A 21,443-nucleotide genomic window follows, 5' to 3' on the forward strand; every position below is an offset into this window, starting at 1 on the left:
CAGGATCCCTCTGGACTTGAGACAGTGAGCTTGGGTTTTCTCTGGAGTGCCATCAAGGAAATCAAGGCTCCTTTCACGTTTCATGTGGAACACGGAATTGCTCTGCACGCAGTGCAGGGGAATCGGGCCTCATCTAGCGGCGAGGGGGAAGTCTCATGGTTTTTCTCGAGTTGCGGCCGGAACCTGGGGTATATTCTCGAGTTACGACGGGGAGGGCCCTTCCAGACACGTGTTTGTTCAGCGACGTCAGGACTCCTGCCTAGGTGCGAGGGACACCTCGGTATTCTCCTCGACTCTTGGCATGGCAATTGGGATGCGTCTCCACGTGAGGCGGGAGACCCAGGGTCCCTTTCCACGTGCCACAGGGATCCTCGGACTCCTATCCATTTTCAAGAGGAGTCAGGCATCGTCTCCTTTGGAAGCATTGTTCTGCGCGGACCTCTCGAGTTTTCAAAGGCTGTGAGGCCTCCGGTCGCGATGAGGCGGAGAACTAGTTCGTTCTCTGTGGTCTCCACAGGGGATTCAGACATCCCTTCGTCTTGGGAGATGCAAGACGAGCCTGCATTCAATTCACTGCAGGGATATCCGGCCTGACTTCGAGTCAGAGCATCTCGGTGTCCATTCCACTTGAGGCCACAAACTCTGGGTCCCTCTCATATACATGTAGCTGAGAGAAGCCTCCTCTTGAGGTGCTTGTAGAAAGTTGGTATTCCTCTTGAGTCGAAGCCAAGCACTAAGCTCTCATCTCGAGTTGATTTGGGGTCCCCAGAGCCCTTTCGTGTTGCTCCAGTGACCTCAGGATCCCTCTGGACTTGAGACAGTGATCTTGGGTTTTCTCTGGAGTGCCATCAAGGAAATATAGGCTCCTTTCACGTTTCATGTGGAACACGGAATTGCTCTGCACGCAGTGCAGAGGAATCGCGCCTCATCTCGCGGCAAGGGGGAAGTCCTATGGTTTTTCTCGTGTTGCGGCCGGAACCTTGGGTATATTCTCGAGTTACGACGGGGAGGGCCCTTCCAGACACGTGTTTGTTCAGCGACGTCAGGACTCCTGCCTAGGTGCGAAGGACACCTCGGGATTCTCCTCGAGTCTTGGCATGGCAATTGGGACGCGTCTCCACGTGAGGCGGGAGAACCACGGTACCTTTCCACGTGCCACAGGGATCCTGGGACTCCTATCTATTTTCAAGAGGCGTCAGGCATCGTCTCCTTTGGAAGCATTGATCTCCGGGGACCTCTCGAGTTTTCAAAGGATGTGAGGCCTCCGGTCTTTTTGAGGCGGAGGACTAGGTTTTTCTCTGTGGTCTCCACAGGGGATTCAGACATCCCTTCGTCTTGGGAGATGCAAGACGAGCCTGCATTCACTTCACTGCAGGGATATCCGGCCTGACTTCGAGTCAGAGCATCTCGGTGTCCATTCCACTTGAGGCCACAAACTCAGGGTCCCTCTCACATACCTGTAGCTGAGAGAAGCCTCCTCTTGAGGTGCTTGTGGAAAGTTGGTATTCCTCTTGAGTCGAAGCCAGGGACTAAGCTCTCATCTCGAGTTGATTTGGGGTCCACGGAGCCCTTTCGTGTTGCTCCAGTGACCTCAGGATCCCTCTAGACTTGAGACAGTGATCTTGGGTTTTCTCTGGAGTGCCATCAAGGAAATCAAGGCTCCTTTCACGTTTGATGTGGAACACGGAATTGCTCTGCATGCAGTGCACGGGAATCGGGCCACATCTCGCGGCGAGGGGGAATTCTCATGGTTTTTCTCGAGTTGCGGCCGGAACCTGGGGTATATTCTCGACTTACGACGGGGAGGGCCCTCCCAGACACGTGTTTGTTCAGCGACGTCAGGACTCCTTGCTAGGTGCGAAGGACACCTCGGGATTCTCCTCGAGTCTTGGCGTGGCAATTGGGACGCGTCTCCACGTGAGGCGGGAGACCCAGGGTCCCTTTCCACGTGCCTCGGGATCCTGGGACTCCTATCCATTTTCAAGAGGAGTCAGGCATCGTCTCCTTTGGAAGCATTGTTCTGCACGGACCTCTCGAGTTTTCAAAGGCTGTGAGGCCTCCGGTCGCGATTAGGCAGAGAACTAGGTCTTTCTCTGTGGTCTTCACAGGGGATTCAGACATCCCTTCGTCTTGGGAGATGCAAGACGAGCCTTCCTTCACTTCACTGCAGGGATATCCGGCCTGATTTAGAGTCAGAGCATCTCGGTGTCCATTCCACTTGAGGCCAAAAACTCTGGGTCCCTCTCACATACATGTAGCTGAGAGAAGCCTCCTCTTGAGGTGCTTGTGGAAAGTTGGTATTCCTCTTGAGTCGAAGCCAGGGACTAAGCTCTCATCTCGAGTTGATTTGGGGTCCACGGAGCCCTTTCGCATTGCTCCAGTGACCTCAGGATCCCTCTAGACTTGTGACAGTGATCTTTGGTTTTCTCTGGATTGCCTTCACGGAAATCAAGGCTCCTTTCACGTTTGATGTGGAACACGGAATTGCTCTGCACGCAGTGCATGGGAATCGGGCCTCATCTCGCGGCGAGGGGGAAGTCTCATGGTTTTTCTCGAGTTGCGGCCAGAACTTGGGGTATATTCTCGAGTTACAACGGGTAGGGCCTTTTCAGACACGTGTTTGTTCAGCGAAGTCAGCACTCCTGCCTAGGTGCGAGGGACATCTCGGGATTCTCCTCGAGTCTTGGCATGGCAATTGGGACGCGTGTCCACGTGAGGCAGGAGACCCAGGGTCCCTTTCCACGTGCCACAGGGATCCTGGGACTCCTATCCATTTTCAAGAGGAGTCAGGCATCGTCTCCTTTGGAAGCATTGATCTCCGCGGACCTCTTGAGTTTTCAAAGGATGTGTGGCCTCAGGTTGCGATGAGGCGGAGGACTAGGTCTTTCTCTGTTGTCTCCACAGGGGATTCAGACATCCCTTCGTGTTGGGAGATGCAAGACGAGCCTGCATTCAATTCACTGCAGGGATATCCGGCCTTACTTCGAGTCAGAGCATCTCGGTGTCCATTCCACTTGAGGCCACAAACTCAGGGTCCCTCTCACATACATGTAGCTGAGAGAAGCCTCCTCTTGAGGTGCTTGTGGAAAGTTGGTATTCCTCTTGAGTCGAAGCCAAGCACTAAGCTCTCATCTCGAGTTGATTTGGGGTCCACGGAGCCCTTTCGTGTTGCTCCAGTGACCTCAGGATCCCTCTAGACTTTAGACAGTGATTTTGGGTTTTAGCTGGAGTGCCATCAAGGAAATCAAGGCTCCTTTCACGTTTGATGTGGAACACGCAATTGCTCTGCACGCAGTGCAGGGGAATCGGGCCTCATCTCGAGGAGAGCGGAAGTCTAATGGTTTTTCTCGAGTTGCGGCCGGAACCTGGGGTATATTCTCGATTTACGACGGGGAGGGCCCTTCCAGACACGTGTTTGTTCAGCAACGTCAGGACTCCTGCCTAGGTGCGAGGGACACCTCGCAATTCTCCTCGAGTCTTGGCATGGCAATTGGGACGCGACTCCACGTGAGGCGTCAGTCGCAGTGTCCCTTTCCACGTGCCACAGGGATCCTGGGACTCTTATCCATTTTCAAGAGGAGTCAGGCATCGTCTCCTTTGGAAGCATTGATCTCCGCGGACCTCTCGAGCTTTCAAAAGATATGATGCCTTCGGTCGCGATCAGGCAGAGAACTAGTTCTTTCTCTGTAGTCTCCACAGGGGATTCAGACATCCCTTCGTCTTCGGAGAGGCAAGACGAGCCTGCATTCAATTCACTGCAGGGATATCTGGCCTTACTTCGAGACAGAGCATCTCGGTGTCCATTGCACTTTAAGCCACAAACTCAGGGTCCCTCTCACATACACGTAGCTGAGAGAAGCCTCCCCTTGAGGTGCTTGTGGAAAGTTGGTATTCCTCTTGAGTCGAAGCCAGGGACTAAGCTCTCATCTCGAGTTGATTTGTGGTCCACGGAGCCCATTCGTGTTGCTACAGTGACCTCAGGATCCCTCTAGACTTGAGACAGTGATCTTGGGTTTTCTCTGGATTGCCATCAAGGAAATCAAGGCTCCTTTCACGTTTGATGTGGAACATGGAATTGCTCTGCACGCAGTGCAGGGGAATCAAGACTCATCTCGCGGAGAGGGGGAAGTCTCATGGTGTTTCTGGAGTTGCGCAGGAACCTGGGTTATATTCTCAAGTTACAATGGGGAGGGACCTTCCAGACACGTGTTTGTTCAGCGACGTCATGACTCCAGCCTAGGTGTGAGGGACACCTCGGGATTTTCCTCGAGTCTTGGCATGGCAATTGGGACGCGTCTCCACGTGAGGCGGGAGACCCAGGTTCCCTTTCCACGTGCCACAGGGATCCTGGGACTCCTATCCATTTTCAAGAGGAGTCAGGCATCGTCTCCTTTGGAAGCATTGATCTCCACGGACATCTCAAGTTTTCAAAGGATGTGAGGCCTCCGGTCACGATGAGGCGGAGAACTAGGTCTTTCTCTGTGGTCTCCACAGGGGATTCAGACATCCCTTCGTCTTGGGAGATCTAAGACGAGCCTGCATTCAATTCACTGCAGGGATATCCGGCCTTACTTCGAGTCAGAGCATCTCGGTGTCCATTCCACTTGAGGCCACAAACTCATGGTCCCTCTCACATACCTGTAGCTGAGAGAAGCCTCCTCTTGAGGTGCTTGTGGAAAGTTGGTATTCCTCTTGAGTCGAAGCCAGGGACTAAGCTCTCATCTCGAGTTGATTTGGGGTCCACGGAGCCCTTTCGTGTTGCTCCAGTGACCACAGGATCCCTCGAGACTTGAGACAGTGATCTTGGGTTTTCTCTGGAGTGCCATCAAGTAAATCAAGGCTCCTTTCACGTTTGATGAGGAACACGGAATTGCTCTGCATGCAGTGCAGGGGAATCTGCCCTCATCTCGGGGCGAGGGGGAAGTCTCATGGTTTTTCTCGAGTTGCGGCCGGAACCTGGGGTATATTCTCGAGTTACGATGGGGAGGGCCCTTCCATACACGTGTTTTTACAGCGAGGCCAGGACTCCTGCCTGGGTGCGAGGGACACCTCGGGATTCTCCTCGAGTATTGGCATGGCAATTGGGACGCGTCTCCACGTGAGGCGGGAGACCCAGGGTCCCTTTTCACGTGCCACAGGGATCCTGGGACTCCTATACATTTTCAAGAGGAGTCAGGCATCGTCTCCTTTGGAAGCATTGTTCTGCGCAGACCTCTCGAGTTTTCAAAGGCTGTGAGGCCTCCGGTCGCGATGAGGCGGAGAACTAGGTCTTTCTCTGTGGTCTCCACAGGGGATTCAAACATCCCTTCGTCTTGGGAGATGCAAGACGAGCCTGCATTCACTTCACTGCAGGCATATCTTGCCTGACTTCGAGTCAGAGCATCTCGGTGTTCATTCCACTTGAGGCCACAAACTCAGGGTCCCTCTCACATAGCTGTAGCTGAGAGAAGCCTCCTCTTGAGGTGCTTGTGGAAAGTTGGTATTCCTCTTGAGTCGAAGCCAGGGACTAAGCTCTCATCTCAAGTTGATTTGGGGTCCACGGAGCCCTTTCATGCTGCTACAGTGACCTCAGAATCCCTCTAGACTTGAGACAGTGAATTTTGGTTTTCTCTGGAGTGCCATCAAGGAAATCAAGGCTCCTTTCACTTTTGATGTGGAACATGGAATTGCTCTGCACGCAGTGCAGGGGAATCGGGCCTCATCTCGGGGCGAGGGGGAAGTCTCATGGTTTTTCTCGAGTTGCGGCCAGAACCTGGGGTATATTCTCGAGTTACGACAGGGAGGGCCCTTCCAGACACGTGTTTGTTCAGCGATGTCAGGACTCCTGCCGAGGTGCGAGGGACACCTCGGGATTCTCCTCGAGTCTTGGCATGGCAATTGGGACGCGACTCCATGTCAGGCGGGAGACCCAGGGTCCCTTTCCACGTGCCACAGGGTTCCTGGGACTCCTATCCATTTTCAAGAGGAGTCAGGCATCGTCTCCTTTCGAAGCATTGATTTCCGCGGACCTCTCGAGTTTTCAAAGGATGTGAGGCCTCTGGTTGCTATGAAGCGGAGAACTCGGTCTTTCTCTGTGGTCTCCACAGGGGATTCAGACATCCCTTCGTCTTGGGAGATGCAAGACGAGCCTGCATTCACTTCACTGCAGGGATATCCGGCCTGACTTCGAGTCAGAGCATCTCGTTGTCCATTCCACTTGAGGCCACAAACTCAGGGTCCCTCTCACATACCTGTAGCTGAGAGAAGCCTCCTCTTGAGGTGCTTGTGGAAAGTTGGTATTCCTCTTGAGTCGAAGCCAGGGACTAAGCTCTCATCTCGAGTTGATTTGGGGTCCACGGAGCCCTTTCGTGTTGCTCCAGTGACCTCAGGATCCCTCTAGACTTGAGACAGTGATCTTGGGTTTTCTCAGGAGTGCCATCAAGGAAATCAAGGCTCCTTTCACGTTTGATGTGGAACACGGAATTGCTCTGCATGCAGTGCAGGGGAATCGGGCCACATCTCGCGGCGAGGGGGAATTCTCATGGTTTTTCTCGAGTTGCGGCCGGAACCTGGGGTATATTCTCGACTTACGACGGGGAGGGCCCTCCCAGACACGTGTTTGTTCAGCGACGTCAGGACTCCTTGCTAGGTGCGAAGGACACCTCGGGATTCTCCTCGAGTCTTGGCATGGCAATTGGGACGCGTCTCCACGTGAGGCGGGAGACCCAGGGTCCCTTTCCACGTGCCTCGGGATCCTGGGACTCCTATCCATTTTCAAGAGGAGTCAGGCATCGTCTCCTTTGGAAGCATTGTTCTGCACGGACCTCTCGAGTTTTCAAAGGCTGTGAGGCCTCCGGTCGCGATTAGGCAGAGAACTAGGTCTTTCTCTGTGGTCTTCACAGGGGATTCAGACATCCCTTCGTCTTGGGAGATGCAAGACGAGCCTTCCTTCACTTCACTGCAGGGATATCCGGCCTGATTTCGAGTCAGAGCATCTCGGTGTCCATTCCACTTGAGGCCACAAATTCAGGGTCCCTCTCACATACATGTAGCTGAGAGAAGCCTCCTCTTGAGGTGCTTGTGGAAAGTTGGTATTCCTCTTGAGTCGAAGCCAGGGACTAAGCTCTCATCTCGAGTTGATTTGGGGTCCACGGAGCCCTTTCGCATTGCTCCAGTGACCTCAGGATCCCTCTAGACTTGTGACAGTGATCTTTGGTTTTCTCTGGATTGCCTTCAGGGAAATCAAGGCTCCTTTCACGTTTGATGTGGAACACGGAATTGCTCTGCACGCAGTGCAGGGGAATCGGGCCTCATCTCGCGGCGAGGGGGAAGTCTCATGGTTTTTCTCGAGTTGCGGCCAGAACTTGGGGTATATTCTCGAGTTACAACGGGTAGGGCCTTTTCAGACACGTGTTTGTTCAGCGAAGTCAGCACTCCTGCCTAGGTGCGAGGGACATCTCGGGATTCTCCTCGAGTCTTGGCATGGCAATTGGGACGCGTGTCCACGTGAGGCAGGAGACCCAGGGTCCCTTTCCACGTGCCACAGGGATCCTGGGACTCCTATCCATTTTCAAGAGGAGTCAGGCATCGTCTCCTTTGGAAGCATTGATCTCCGCGGACCTCTTGAGTTTTCAAAGGATGTGTGGCCTCAGGTTGCGATGAGGCGGAGGACTAGGTCTTTCTCTGTTGTCTCCACAGGGGATTCAGACATCCCTTCGTGTTGGGAGATGCAAGACGAGCCTGCATTCAATTCACTGCAGGGATATCCGGCCTTACTTCGAGTCAGAGCATCTCGGTGTCCATTCCACTTGAGGCCACAAACTCAGGGTCCCTCTCACATACATGTAGCTGAGAGAAGCCTCCTCTTGAGGTGCTTGTGGAAAGATGGTATTCCTCTTGAGTCGAAGCCAAGCACTAAGCTCTCATCTCGAGTTGATTTGGGGTCCACGGAGCCCTTTCGTGTTGCTCCAGTGACCTCAGGATCCCTCTAGACTTTAGACAGTGATTTTGGGTTTTAGCTGGAGTGCCATCAAGGAAATCAAGGCTCCTTTCACGTTTGATGTGGAACACGCAATTGCTCTGCACGCAGTGCAGGGGAATCGGGCCTCATCTCGAGGAGAGGCGGAAGTCTAATGGTTTTTCTCGAGTTGCGGCCGGAACCTGGGGTATATTCTCGATTTACGACGGGGAGGGCCCTTCCAGACACGTGTTTGTTCAGCAACGTCAGGACTCCTGCCTAGGTGCGAGGGACACCTCGCAATTCTCCTCGAGTCTTGGCATGGCAATTGGGACGCGACTCCACGTGAGGCGTCAGTCGCAGTGTCCCTTTCCACGTGCCACAGGGATCCTGGGACTCTTATCCATTTTCAAGAGGAGTCAGGCATCGTCTCCTTTGGAAGCATTGATCTCCGCGGACCTCTCGAGCTTTCAAAAGATGTGATGCCTCCGGTCGCGATCAGGCAGAGAACTAGTTCTTTCTCTGTAGTCTCCACAGGGGATTCAGACATCCCTTCGTCTTCGGAGAGGCAAGACGAGCCTGCATTCAATTCACTGCAGGGATATCTGGCCTTACTTCGAGACAGAGCATCTCGGTGTCCATTGCACTTTAAGCCACAAACTCAGGGTCCCTCTCACATACACGTAGCTGAGAGAAGCCTCCCCTTGAGGTGCTTGTGGAAAGTTGGTATTCCTCTTGAGTCGAAGCCAGGGACTAAGCTCTTATCTCGAGTTGATTTGGGGTCCACGGAGCCCTTTCGTGTTGCTACAGTGACCTCAGGATCCCTCTAGACTTGAGACAGTGATCTTGGGTTTTCTCTGGATTGCCATCAAGGAAATCAAGGCTCCTTTCACGTTTGATGTGGAACACGGAATTGCTCTGCACGCAGTGCAGGGGAATCAAGCCTCATCTCGCGGAGAGGGGGAAGTCTCATGGTGTTTCTCGAGTTGCGCAGGAACCTGGGTTATATTCTCGAGTTACAATGGGGAGGGACCTTCCAGACACGTGTTTGTTCAGCGACGTCATGACTCCAGCCTAGGTGTGAGGGACACCTCGGGATTTTCCTCGAGTCTTGGCATGGCAATTGGGACGCGTCTCCACGTGAGGCGGGAGGCCCAGGGACCCTTAACACGTGCCACAGGGATCCTGGGACTCCTATCCATTTTCAAGAGGAGTCAGGCATCGTCTCCTTTGGAAGCATTGATCTCCACGGACATCTCAAGTTTTCAAAGGATGTGAGGCCTCCGGTCACGATGAGGCGGAGAACTAGGTCTTTCTCTGTGGTCTCCACAGGGGATTCAGACATCCCTTCGTCTTGGGAGATCTAAGACGAGCCTGCATTCAATTCACTGCAGGGATATCCGGCCTTATTTCGAGTCAGAGCATCTCGGTGTCCATTCCACTTGAGGCCACAAACTCATGGTCCCTCTCACATACCTGTAGCTGAGAGAAGCCTCCTCTTGAGGTGCTTGTGGAAAGTTGGTATTCCTCTTGAGTCGAAGCCAGGGACTAAGCTCTCATCTCGAGTTGATTTGGGGTCCACGGAGCCCTTTCGTGTTGCTCCAGTGACCACAGGATCCCTCGAGACTTGAGACAGTGATCTTGGGTTTTCTCTGGAGTGCCATCAAGTAAATCAAGGCTCCTTTCACGTTTGATGTGGAACACGGAATTGCTCTGCATGCAGTGCAGGGGAATCTGCCCTCATCTCGGGGCGAGGGGGAAGTCTCATGGTTTTTCTCGAGTTGCGGCCGGAACCTGGGGTATATTCTCGAGTTACGATGGGGAGGGCCCTTCCATACACGTGTTTTTTCAGCGAGGCCAGGACTCCTGCCTGGGTGCGAGGGACACCTCGGGATTCTCCTCGAGTATTGGCATGGCAATTGGGACGCGTCTCCACGTGAGGCGGGAGACCCAGGGTCCCTTTTCACGTGCCACAGGGATCCTGGGACTCCTATACATTTTCAAGAGGAGTCAGGCATCGTCTCCTTTGGAAGCATTGTTCTGCGCAGACCTCTCGAGTTTTCAAAGGCTGTGAGGCCTCCGGTCGCGATGAGGCGTAGAACTAGGTCTTTCTCTGTGGTCTCCACAGGGGATTCAAACATCCCTTCGTCTTGGGAGATGCAAGACGAGCCTGCATTCACTTCACTGCAGGCATATCTTGCCTGACTTCGAGTCAGAGCATCTCGGTGTTCATTCCACTTGAGGCCACAAACTCAGGGTCCCTCTCACATAGCTGTAGCTGAGAGAAGCCTCCTCTTGAGGTGCTTGTGGAAAGTTGGTATTCCTCTTGAGTCGAAGCCAGGGACTAAGCTCTCATCTCAAGTTGATTTGGGGTCCACGGAGCCCTTTCATGCTGCTACAGTGACCTCAGAATCCCTCTAGACTTGAGACAGTGAATTTTGGTTTTCTCTGGAGTGCCATCAAGGAAATCAAGGCTCCTTTCACGTTTGATGTGGAACATGGAATTGCTCTGCACGCAGTGCAGGGGAATCGGGCCTCATCTCGGGGCGAGGGGGAAGTCTCATGGTTTTTCTCGAGTTGCGGCCGGAACCTGGGGTATATTCTCGAGTTATGACAGGGAGGGCCCTTCCAGACACGTGTTTGTTCAGCGATGTCAGGACTCCTGCCGAGGTGCGCTGGACACCTCGGGATTCTCCTCGAGTCTTGGCATGGCAATTGGGACGCGTCTCCACGTGAGGCGGGAGACCCAGGGTCCCTTTCCACGTGCCACAGGGATCCTGGGACTCCTATCCATTTTCAAGAGGAGTCAGGCATCGTCTCCTTTGGAAGCATTGATCTCCGTGGACCTCTCGAGTTTTCAAAGGATGTGAGGCCTCCGGTCGCGTTGAGGCGGAGGACTAGGTCTTTCTCTGTGGCCTCCACAGGGGATTCAGACATCCCTTCGTCTTGGGAGATGCAACACGAGCCTGCATTCAATTCACTGCAGGGATATCCGGCCTTACTTCGAGTCAGAGCATCTCGGTGTCCATTCCACTTGAGGCCACAAATTCAAGGTCCCTCTCACATACATGTAGCTGAGAGAAGCCTCCTCTTGAGGTGCTTGTGGAAAGTTGGTATTCCTCTTGAGTCGAAGCCAAGCACTAAGCTCTCATCTCGAGTTGATTTGGGGTCCACGGAGCCCTTTCGTGTTGCTCCAGTGACGTCAGGATCCCTCTGGACTTGAGACAGTGATCTTGGGTTTTCTCTGGAGTGCCATCAAGGAAATCAAGGCTCCTTTCACGTTTCATGTGGAACACGGAATTGCTCTGCACGGAGTGCAGGGGAATCGGGTCTCATCTCGCTGCGAGGGGGAAGTCCTATGGTTTTTCTCGAGTTGCGGCCGGAACCTGGGGTATATTCTCGACTTACGACGGGGAGGGCCCTCCCAGACACGTGTTTGTTCAGCGACGTCAGGACTCCTTGCTAGGTGCGAAGGACACCTCGGGATTCTCCTCGAGTCTTGGCATGGCAATTGGGACGCGTCTCCACGTGAGGCGGGAGACCCAGGGTCCCTTTCCACGTGCCTCGGGATCCTGGGACTCCTATCCATTTTCAAGAGGAGTCAGGCATCGTCTCCTTTGGAAGCATTGTTCTGCACGGACCTCTCGAGTTTTCAAAGGCTGTGAGGCCTCCGGTCGCGATTAGGCAGAGAACTAGGTCTTTCTCTGTGGTCTTCACAGGGGATTCAGACATCCCTTCGTCTTGGGAGATGCAAGACGAGCCTTCCTTCACTTCACTGCAGGGATATCCGGCCTGATTTCGAGTCAGAGCATCTCGGTGTCCATTCCACTTGAGGCCAAAAACTCTGGGTCCCTCTCACATACATGTAGCTGAGAGAAGCCTCCTCTTGAGGTGCTTGTGGAAAGTTGGTATTCCTCTTGAGTCGAAGCCAGGGACTAAGCTCTCATCTCGAGTTGATTTGGGGTCCACGGAGCCCTTTCGCATTGCTCCAGTGACCTCAGGATCCCTCTAGACTTGTGACAGTGATCTTTGGTTTTCTCTGGATTGCCTTCAGGGAAATCAAGGCTCCTTTCACGTTTGATGTGGAACACGGAATTGCTCTGCACGCAGTGCAGGGGAATCGGGCCTCATCTCGCGGCGAGGGGGAAGTCTCATGGTTTTCCTCGAGTTGCGGCCGGAACCTGGGGTATATTCTCGAGTTACGACGGGGAGGGCCCTTCCAGACACGTGTTTGTTCAGCGACGTCAGGACTCCTGCCTAGGTGTGAAGGACACCTCGGGATTCTCCTCGAGTCTTGGCATGGCAATTGGGACGCGTCTCCACGTGAGGCGGGAGAACCACGGTACCTTTCCACGTGCCACAGGGATCCTGGGACTCCTATCTATTTTCAAGAGGCGTCAGGCATCGTCTCCTTTGGAAGCATTGATCTCCGGGGACCTCTCGAGTTTTCAAAGGATGTGAGGCCTCCGGTCTTTTTGAGGCGGAGGACTAGGTTTTTCTCTGTGGTCTCCACAGGGGATTCAGACATCCCTTCGTCTTGTGAGATGCAAGACGAGCCTGCATTCACTTCACTCCAGGGATATCCGGCCTGACTTCGAGTCAGAGCATCTCGGTGTCCATTCCACTTGAGGCCACAAACTCAGGGTCCCCCTCACATACCTGTAGCTGAGAAAAGCGTCCTCTTGAGGTGCTTGTGGAAAGTTGGTATTCCTCTTGAGTCGAAGCCAGGGACTAAGCTCTCATCTCGAGTTGATTTGGGGTCCACGGAGCCCTTTCGTGCTGCTACAGTGACCTCAGAATCCCTCTAGACTTGAGACAGTGACTTTGGGTTTTCTATGGAGTGCCATCAAGGAAATCAAGGCTCCTTTCACGTTTGATGTGGAACATGGAATTGCACTGCATGCAGTGCAGGGGAATCGGGCCTCATCTCGCGGCGAGGGGGAAGTCTCATGATTTTTCTCGAGTTGCGGCCAGAACCTGGGGTATATCCTCGAGTTACGACGGGGAGGGCCCTTCCAGACACGTGTTTGTTCAGCGACGTCAGGACTCCTGCCTAGGTGCGAGGGACACCTCGGGATTCTCCTCGAGTCTTGGCATGGCAATTGGGACGCGTCTCCACGTGAGGCGGGAGACCCAGTGTCCCTTTCGACGTGCCACAGGGATCCTGGGACTCCTATCCATTTTCAAGAGGAGTCAGGCATCGTCTCCTTTGGAAGCATTAATCTCCGCGGACTTCTCGAGTTTCAAAGGATGTGAGGCCTCCGGTCGCGATGATGCGGAGAACTAGGTCTTTCTCTGTGGTCTCCACAGGGGATTCAGACATCCCTTCGTCTTGGGAGATGCAAGACGAGCCTGCATTCACTTCACTGCAGGGATATCCGGCCTGATTTCGAGTCAGAGCATCTCGGTGTCCATTCCACTTGAGGCCACAAACTCAGGGTCCCTCTCACATACCTGTAGCTGAGAGAAGCCTCCTCTTGAGGTGCTTGTGGAAAGTTGGTATTCCTCTTGAGTCGAAGCCAGGGACTAAGCTCTCATCTCGAGTTGATTTGGGGTCCACGGAGCCCTTTCGTGTTGCTCCAGTGACCTCAGGATCCCTCTAGACTTGAGACAGTGATCTTGGGTTTTCTCTGGAGTGCCATCAAGGAAATCAAGGCTCCTTTCACGTTTGATGTGGAACACGGAATTGCTCTGCATGCAGTGCAGGGGAATCGGGCCACATCTGGCGGCGAGGGGGAATTCTCATGGTTTTTCTCGAGTTGCGGCCGGAACCTGGGGTATATTCTCGACTTACGACGGGGAGGGCCCTCCCAGACACGTGTTTGTTCAGCGACGTCAGGACTCCTTGCTAGGTGCGAAGGACACCTCGGGATTCTCCTCGAGTCTTGGCGTGGCAATTGGGACGCGTCTCCACGTGAGGCGGGAGACCCAGGGTCCCTTTCCACGTGCCTCGGGATCCTGGGACTCCTATCCATTTTCAAGAGGAGTCAGGCATCGTCTCCTTTGGAAGCATTGTTCTGCACGGACCTCTCGAGTTTTCAAAGGCTGTGAGGCCTCCGGTCGCGATTAGGCAGAGAACTAGGTCTTTCTCTCTGGTCTTCACAGGGGATTCAGACATCCCTTCGTCTTGGGAGATGCAAGACGAGCCTTCCTTCACTTCACTGCAGGGATATCCGGCCTGATTTCGAGTCAGAGCATCTCGGTGTCCATTCCACTTGAGGCCAAAAACTCTGGGTCCCTCTCACATACATGTAGCTGAGAGAAGCCTCCTCTTGAGGTGCTTGTGGAAAGTTGGTATTCCTCTTGAGTCGAAGCCAGGGACTAAGCTCTCATCTCGAGTTGATTTGGGGTCCACGGAGCCCTTTCGCATTGCTCCAGTGACCTCAGGATCCCTCTAGACTTGTGACAGTGATCTTTGGTTTTCTCTGGATTGCCTTCACGGAAATCAAGGCTCCTTTCACGTTTGATGTGGAACACGCAATTGCTCTGCACGCAGTGCAGGGGAATCGGGCCTCATCTCGAGGAGAGGCGGAAGTCTAATGGTTTTTCTCGAGTTGCGGCCGGAACCTGGGGTATATTCTCGATTTACGACGGGGAGGGCCCTTCCAGACACGTGTTTGTTCAGCAACGTCAGGACTCCTGCCTAGGTGCGAGGGACACCTCGCAATTCCCCTCGAGTCTTGGCATGGCAATTGGGACGCGTGTCCACGTGAGGCAGGAGACCCAGGGTCCCTTTCCACGTGCCACAGGGATCCTGGGACTCTTATCCATTTTCAAGAGGAGTCAGGCATCGTCTCCTTTGGAAGCATTGATCTCCGCGGACCTCTCGAGCTTTCAAAAGATGTGATGCCTCCGGTCGCGATCAGGCAGAGAACTAGTTCTTTCTCTGTAGTCTCCACAGGGGATTCAGACATCCCTTCGTCTTCGGAGAGGCAAGACGAGCCTGCATTCAATTCACTGCAGGGATATCTGGCCTTACTTCGAGACAGAGCATCTCGGTGTCCATTGCACTTTAAGCCACAAACTCAGGGTCCCTCTCACATACACGTAGCTGAGAGAAGCCTCCCCTTGAGGTGCTTGTGGAAAGTTGGTATTCCTCTTGAGTCGAAGCCAGGGACTAAGCTCTCATCTCGAGTTGATTTGTGGTCCACGGAGCCCTTTCGTGTTGCTACAGTGACCTCAGGATCCCTCTAGACTTGAGACAGTGATCTTGGGTTTTCTCTGGATTGCCATCAAGGAAATCAAGGCTCCTTTCACGTTTGATGTGGAACCTGGAATTGCTCTGCACGCAGTGCAGGGGAATCAAGCCTCATCTCGCGGAGAGGGGGAAGTCTCATGGTGTTTCTCGAGTTGCGCAGGAACCTGGGTTATATTCTCAAGTTACAATGGGGAGGGACCTTCCAGACACGTGTTTGTTCAGCGACGTCATGACTCCAGCCTAGGTGTGAGGGACACCTCGGGATTTTCCTCGAGTCTTGGCATGGCAATTGGGACGCGTCTCCACGTGAGGCGGGAGACCCAGGTTCCCTTTCCACGTGCCACAGGGATCCTGGGACTCCTATCCATTTTCAAGAGGAGTCAGGCATCGTCTCCTTTGGAAGCATTGTTCTGCGCAGACCTCTCGAGTTTTCAAAGGCTGTGAGGCCTCCGGTCGCGATGAGGCGGAGAACTAGGTCTTTCTCTGTGGTCTCCACAGGGGATTCAAACATCCCTTCGTCTTGGGAGATGCAAGACGAGCCTGCATTCACTTCACTGCAGGCATATCTTGCCTGACTTCGAGTCAGAGCATCTCGGTGTTCATTCCACTTGAGGCCACAAACTCAGGGTCCCTCTCACATAGCTGTAGCTGAGAGAAGCCTCCTCTTGAGGTGCTTGTGGAAAGTTGGTATTCCTCTTGAGTCGAAGCCAGGGACTAAGCTCTCATCTCAAGTTGATTTGGGGTCCACGGAGCCCTTTCATGCTGCTACAGTGACCTCAGAATCCCTCTAGACTTGAGACAGTGAATTTTGGTTTTCTCTGGAGTGCCATCAAGGAAATCAAGGCTCCTTTCACGTTTGATGTGGAACATGGAATTGCTCTGCACGCAGTGCAGGGGAATCGGGCCTCATCTCGGGGCGAGGGGGAAGTCTCATGGTTTTTCTCGAGTTGCGGCCAGAACCTGGGGTATATTCTCGAGTTACGACAGGGAGGGCCCTTCCAGACACGTGTTTGTTCAGCGATGTCAGGACTCCTGCCGAGGTGCGAGGGACACCTCGGGATTCTCCTCGAGTCTTGGCATGGCAATTGGGACGCGACTCCATGTCAGGCGGGAGACCCAGGGTCCCTTTCCACGTGCCACAGGGATCCTGGGACTCCTATCCATTTTCAAGAGGAGTCAGGCATCGTCTCCTTTCGAAGCATTGATTTCCGCGGACCTCTCGAGTTTTCAAAGGATGTGAGGCCTCTGGTTGCTATGAAGCGGAGAACTCGGTCTTTCTCTGTGGTCTCCACAGGGGATTCAGACATCCCTTCGTCTTGGGAGATGCAAGACGAGCCTGCATTCACTTCACTGCAGGGATATCCGGCCTGACTTCGAGTCAGAGCATCTCGGTGTCCATTCCACTTGAGGCCACAAACTCAGGGTCCCTCTCACATACCTGTAGCTGAGAGAAGCCTCCTCTTGAGGTGCTTGTGGAAAGTTGGTATTCCTCTTGAGTCGAAGCCAGGGACTAAGCTCTCATCTCGAGTTGATTTGGGGTCCACGGAGCCCTTTCGTGTTGCTCCAGTGACCTCAGGATCCCTTTAGACTTGAGACAGTGATCTTGGGTTTTCTCTGGAGTGCCATCAAGGAAATCAAGGCTCCTTTCACGTTTGATGTGGAACACGGAATTGCTCTGCATGCAGTGCACGGGAATCGGGCCACATCTCGCGGCGAGGGGGAATTCTCATGGTTTTTCTCGAGTTGCGGCCGGAACCTGGGGTATATTCTCGACTTACGACGGGGAGGGCCCTCCCAGACACGTGTTTGTTCAGCGACGTCAGGACTCCTTGCTAGGTGCGAAGGACACCTCGGGATTCTCCTCGAGTCTTGGCATGGCAATTGGGACGCGTCTCCACGTGAGGCGGGAGACCCAGGGTCCCTTTCCACGTGCCTCGGGATCCTGGGACTCCTATCCATTTTCAAGAGGAGTCAGGCATCGTCTCCTTTGGAAGCATTGTTCTGCACGGACCTCTCGAGTTTTCAAAGGCTGTGAGGCCTCCGGTCGCGATTAGGCAGAGAACTATGTCTTTCTCTGTGGTCTTCACAGGGGATTCAGACATCCCTTCGTCTTGGGAGATGCAAGACGAGCCTTCCTTCACTTCACTGCAGGGATATCCGGCCTGATTTCGAGTCAGAGCATCTCGGTGTCCATTCCACTTGAGGCCACAAACTCAGGGTCCCTCTCACATACATGTAGCTGAGAGAAGCCTCCTCTTGAGGTGCTTGTGGAAAGTTGGTATTCCTCTTGAGTCGAAGCCAGGGACTAAGCTCTCATCTCGAGTTGATTTGGGGTCCACGGAGCCCTTTCGCATTGCTCCAGTGACCTCAGGATCCCTCTAGACTTGTGACAGTGATCTTTGGTTTTCTCTGGATTGCCTTCAGGGAAATCAAGGCTCCTTTCACGTTTGATGTGGAACACGGAATTGCTCTGCACGCAGTGCAGGGGAATCGGGCCTCATCTCGCGGCGAGGGGGAAGTCTCATGGTTTTTCTCGAGTTGCGGCCAGAACTTGGGGTATATTCTCGAGTTACAACGGGTAGGGCCTTTTCAGACACGTGTTTGTTCAGCGAAGTCAGCACTCCTGCCTAGGTGCGAGGGACATCTCGGGATTCTCCTCGAGTCTTGGCATGGCAATTGGGACGCGTGTCCACGTGAGGCAGGAGACCCAGGGTCCCTTTCCACGTGCCACAGGGATCCTGGGACTCCTATCCATTTTCAAGAGGAGTCAGGCATCGTCTCCTTTGGAAGCATTGATCTCCGCGGACCTCTTGAGTTTTCAAAGGATGTGTGGCCTCAGGTTGCGATGAGGCGGAGGACTAGGTCTTTCTCTGTTGTCTCCACAGGGGATTCAGACATCCCTTCGTGTTGGGAGATGCAAGACGAGCCTGCATTCAATTCACTGCAGGGATATCCGGCCTTACTTCGAGTCAGAGCATCTCGGTGTCCATTCCACTTGAGGCCACAAACTCAGGGTCCCTCTCACATACATGTAGCTGAGAGAAGCCTCCTCTTGAGGTGCTTGTGGAAAGATGGTATTCCTCTTGAGTCGAAGCCAAGCACTAAGCTCTCATCTCGAGTTGATTTGGGGTCCACGGAGCCCTTTCGTGTTGCTCCAGTGACCTCAGGATCCCTCTAGACTTTAGACAGTGATTTTGGGTTTTAGCTGGAGTGCCATCAAGGAAATCAAGGCTCCTTTCACGTTTGATGTGGAACACGCAATTGCTCTGCACGCAGTGCAGGGGAATCGGGCCTCATCTCGAGGAGAGGCGGAAGTCTAATGGTTTTTCTCGAGTTGCGGCCGGAACCTGGGGTATATTCTCGATTTACGACGGGGAGGGCCCTTCCAGACACGTGTTTGTTCAGCAACGTCAGGACTCCTGCCTAGGTGCGAGGGACACCTCGCAATTCTCCTCGAGTCTTGGCATGGCAATTGGGACGCGACTCCACGTGAGGCGTCAGTCGCAGTGTCCCTTTCCACGTGCCACAGGGATCCTGGGACTCTTATCCATTTTCAAGAGGAGTCAGGCATCGTCTCCTTTGGAAGCATTGATCTCCGCGGACCTCTCGAGCTTTCAAAAGATGTGATGCCTCCGGTCGCGATCAGGCAGAGAACTAGTTCTTTCTCTGTAGTCTCCACAGGGGATTCAGACATCCCTTCGTCTTCGGAGAGGCAAGACGAGCCTGCATTCAATTCACTGCAGGGATATCTGGCCTTACTTCGAGACAGAGCATCTCGGTGTCCATTGCACTTTAAGCCACAAACTCAGGGTCCCTCTCACATACACGTAGCTGAGAGAAGCCTCCCCTTGAGGTGCTTGTGGAAAGTTGGTATTCCTCTTGAGTCGAAGCCAGGGACTAAGCTCTTATCTCGAGTTGATTTGGGGTCCACGGAGCCCTTTCGTGTTGCTACAGTGACCTCAGGATCCCTCTAGACTTGAGACAGTGATCTTGGGTTTTCTCTGGATTGCCATCAAGGAAATCAAGGCTCCTTTCACGTTTGATGTGGAACACGGAATTGCTCTGCACGCAGTGCAGGGGAATCAAGCCTCATCTCGCGGAGAGGGGGAAGTCTCATGGTGTTTCTCGAGTTGCGCAGGAACCTGGGTTATATTCTCGAGTTACAATGGGGAGGGACCTTCCAGACACGTGTTTGTTCAGCGACGTCATGACTCCAGCCTAGGTGTGAGGGACACCTCGGGATTTTCCTCGAGTCTTGGCATGGCAATTGGGACGCGTCTCCACGTGAGGCGGGAGGCCCAGGGTCCCTTTCCACGTGCCACAGGGATCCTGGGACTCCTATCCATTTTCAAGAGGAGTCAGGCATCGTCTCCTTTGGAAGCATTGATCTCCACGGAAATCTCAAGTTTTCAAAGGATGTGAGGCCTCCGGTCACGATGAGGCGGAGAACTAGGTCTTTCTCTGTGGTCTCCACAGGGGATTCAGACATCCCTTCGTCTTGGGAGATCTAAGACGAGCCTGCATTCAATTCACTGCAGGGATATCCGGCCTTATTTCGAGTCAGAGCATCTCGGTGTCCATTCCACTTGAGGCCACAAACTCATGGTCCCTCTCACATACCTGTAGCTGAGAGAAGCCTCCTCTTGAGGTGCTTGTGGAAAGTTGGTATTCCTCTTGAGTCGAAGCCAGGGACTAAGCTCTCATCTCGAGTTGATTTGGGGTCCACAGAGCCCTTTCGTGTTGCTCCAGTGACCACAGGATCCCTCGAGACTTGAGACAGTGATCTTGGGTTTTCTCTGGAGTGCCATCAAGTAAATCAAGGCTCCTTTCACGTTTGATGTGGAACACGGAATTGCTCTGCATGCAGTGCAGGGGAATCTGCCCTCATCTCGGGGCGAGGGGGAAGTCTCATGGTTTTTCTCGAGTTGCGGCCGGAACCTGGGGTATATTCTCGAGTTACGATGGGGAGGGCCCTTCCATACACGTGTTTTTTCAGCGAGGCCAGGACTCCTGCCTGGGTGCGAGGGACACCTCGGGATTCTCCTCGAGTATTGGCATGGCAATTGGGACGCGTCTCCACGTGAGGCGGGAGACCCAGGGTCCCTTTTCACGTGCCACAGGGATCCTGGGACTCCTATACATTTTCAAGAGGAGTCAGGCATCGTCTCCTTTGGAAGCATTGTTCTGCGCAGACCTCTCGAGTTTTCAAAGGCTGTGAGGCCTCCGGTCGCGATGAGGCGGAGAACTAGGTCTTTCTCTGTGGTCTCCACAGGGGATTCAAACATCCCTTCGTCTTGGGAGATGCAAGACGAGCCTGCATTCACTTCACTGCAGGCATATCTTGCCTGACTTCGAGTCAGAGCATCTCGGTGTTCATTCCACTTGAGGCCACAAACTCAGGGTCCCTCTCACATAGCTGTAGCTGAGAGAAGCCTCCTCTTGAGGTGCTTGTGGAAAGTTGGTATTCCTCTTGAGTCGAAGCCAGGGACTAAGCTCTCATCTCAAGTTGATTTGGGGTCCACGGAGCCCTTTCATGCTGCTACAGTGACCTCAGAATCCCTCTAGACTTGAGACAGTGAATTTTGGTTTTCTCTGGAGTGCCATCAAGGAAATCAAGGCTCCTTTCACGTTTGATGTGGAACATGGAATTGCTCTGCACGCAGTGCAGGGGAATCGGGCCTCATCTCGGGGCGAGGGGGAAGTCTCATGGTTTTTCTCGAGTTGCGGCCGGAACCTGGGGTATATTCTCGAGTTATGACAGGGAGGGCCCTTCCAGACACGTGTTTGTTCAGCGATGTCAGGACTCCTGCCGAGGTGCGATGGACACCTCGGGATTCTCCTCGAGTCTTGGCATGGCAATTGGGACGCGTCTCCACGTGAGGCGGGAGACCCAGGGTCCCTTTCCACGTGCCACAGGGATCCTGGGACTCCTATCCATTTTCAAGAGGAGTCAGGCATCGTCTCCTTTGGAAGCATTGATCTCCGTGGACCTCTCGAGTTTTCAAAGGATGTGAGGCCTCCGGTCGCGTTGAGGCGGAGGACTAGGTCTTTCTCTGTGGCCTCCACAGGGGATTCAGACATCCCTTCGTCTTGGGAGAGGCAACACGAGCCTGCATTCAATTCACTGCAGGGATATCCGGCCTTACTTCGAGTCAGAGCATCTCGGTGTCCATTCCACTTGAGGCCACAAATTCAAGGTCCCTCTCACATACATGTAGCTGAGAGAAGCCTCCTCTTGAGGTGCTTGTGGAAAGTTGGTATTCCTCTTGAGTCGAAGCCAAGCACTAAGCTCTCATCTCGAGTTGATTT

Source organism: Dama dama, chromosome 30 (assembly GCF_033118175.1).
Source record: "Dama dama isolate Ldn47 chromosome 30, ASM3311817v1, whole genome shotgun sequence".
Lineage (NCBI taxonomy): Eukaryota > Metazoa > Chordata > Mammalia > Artiodactyla > Cervidae > Dama > Dama dama.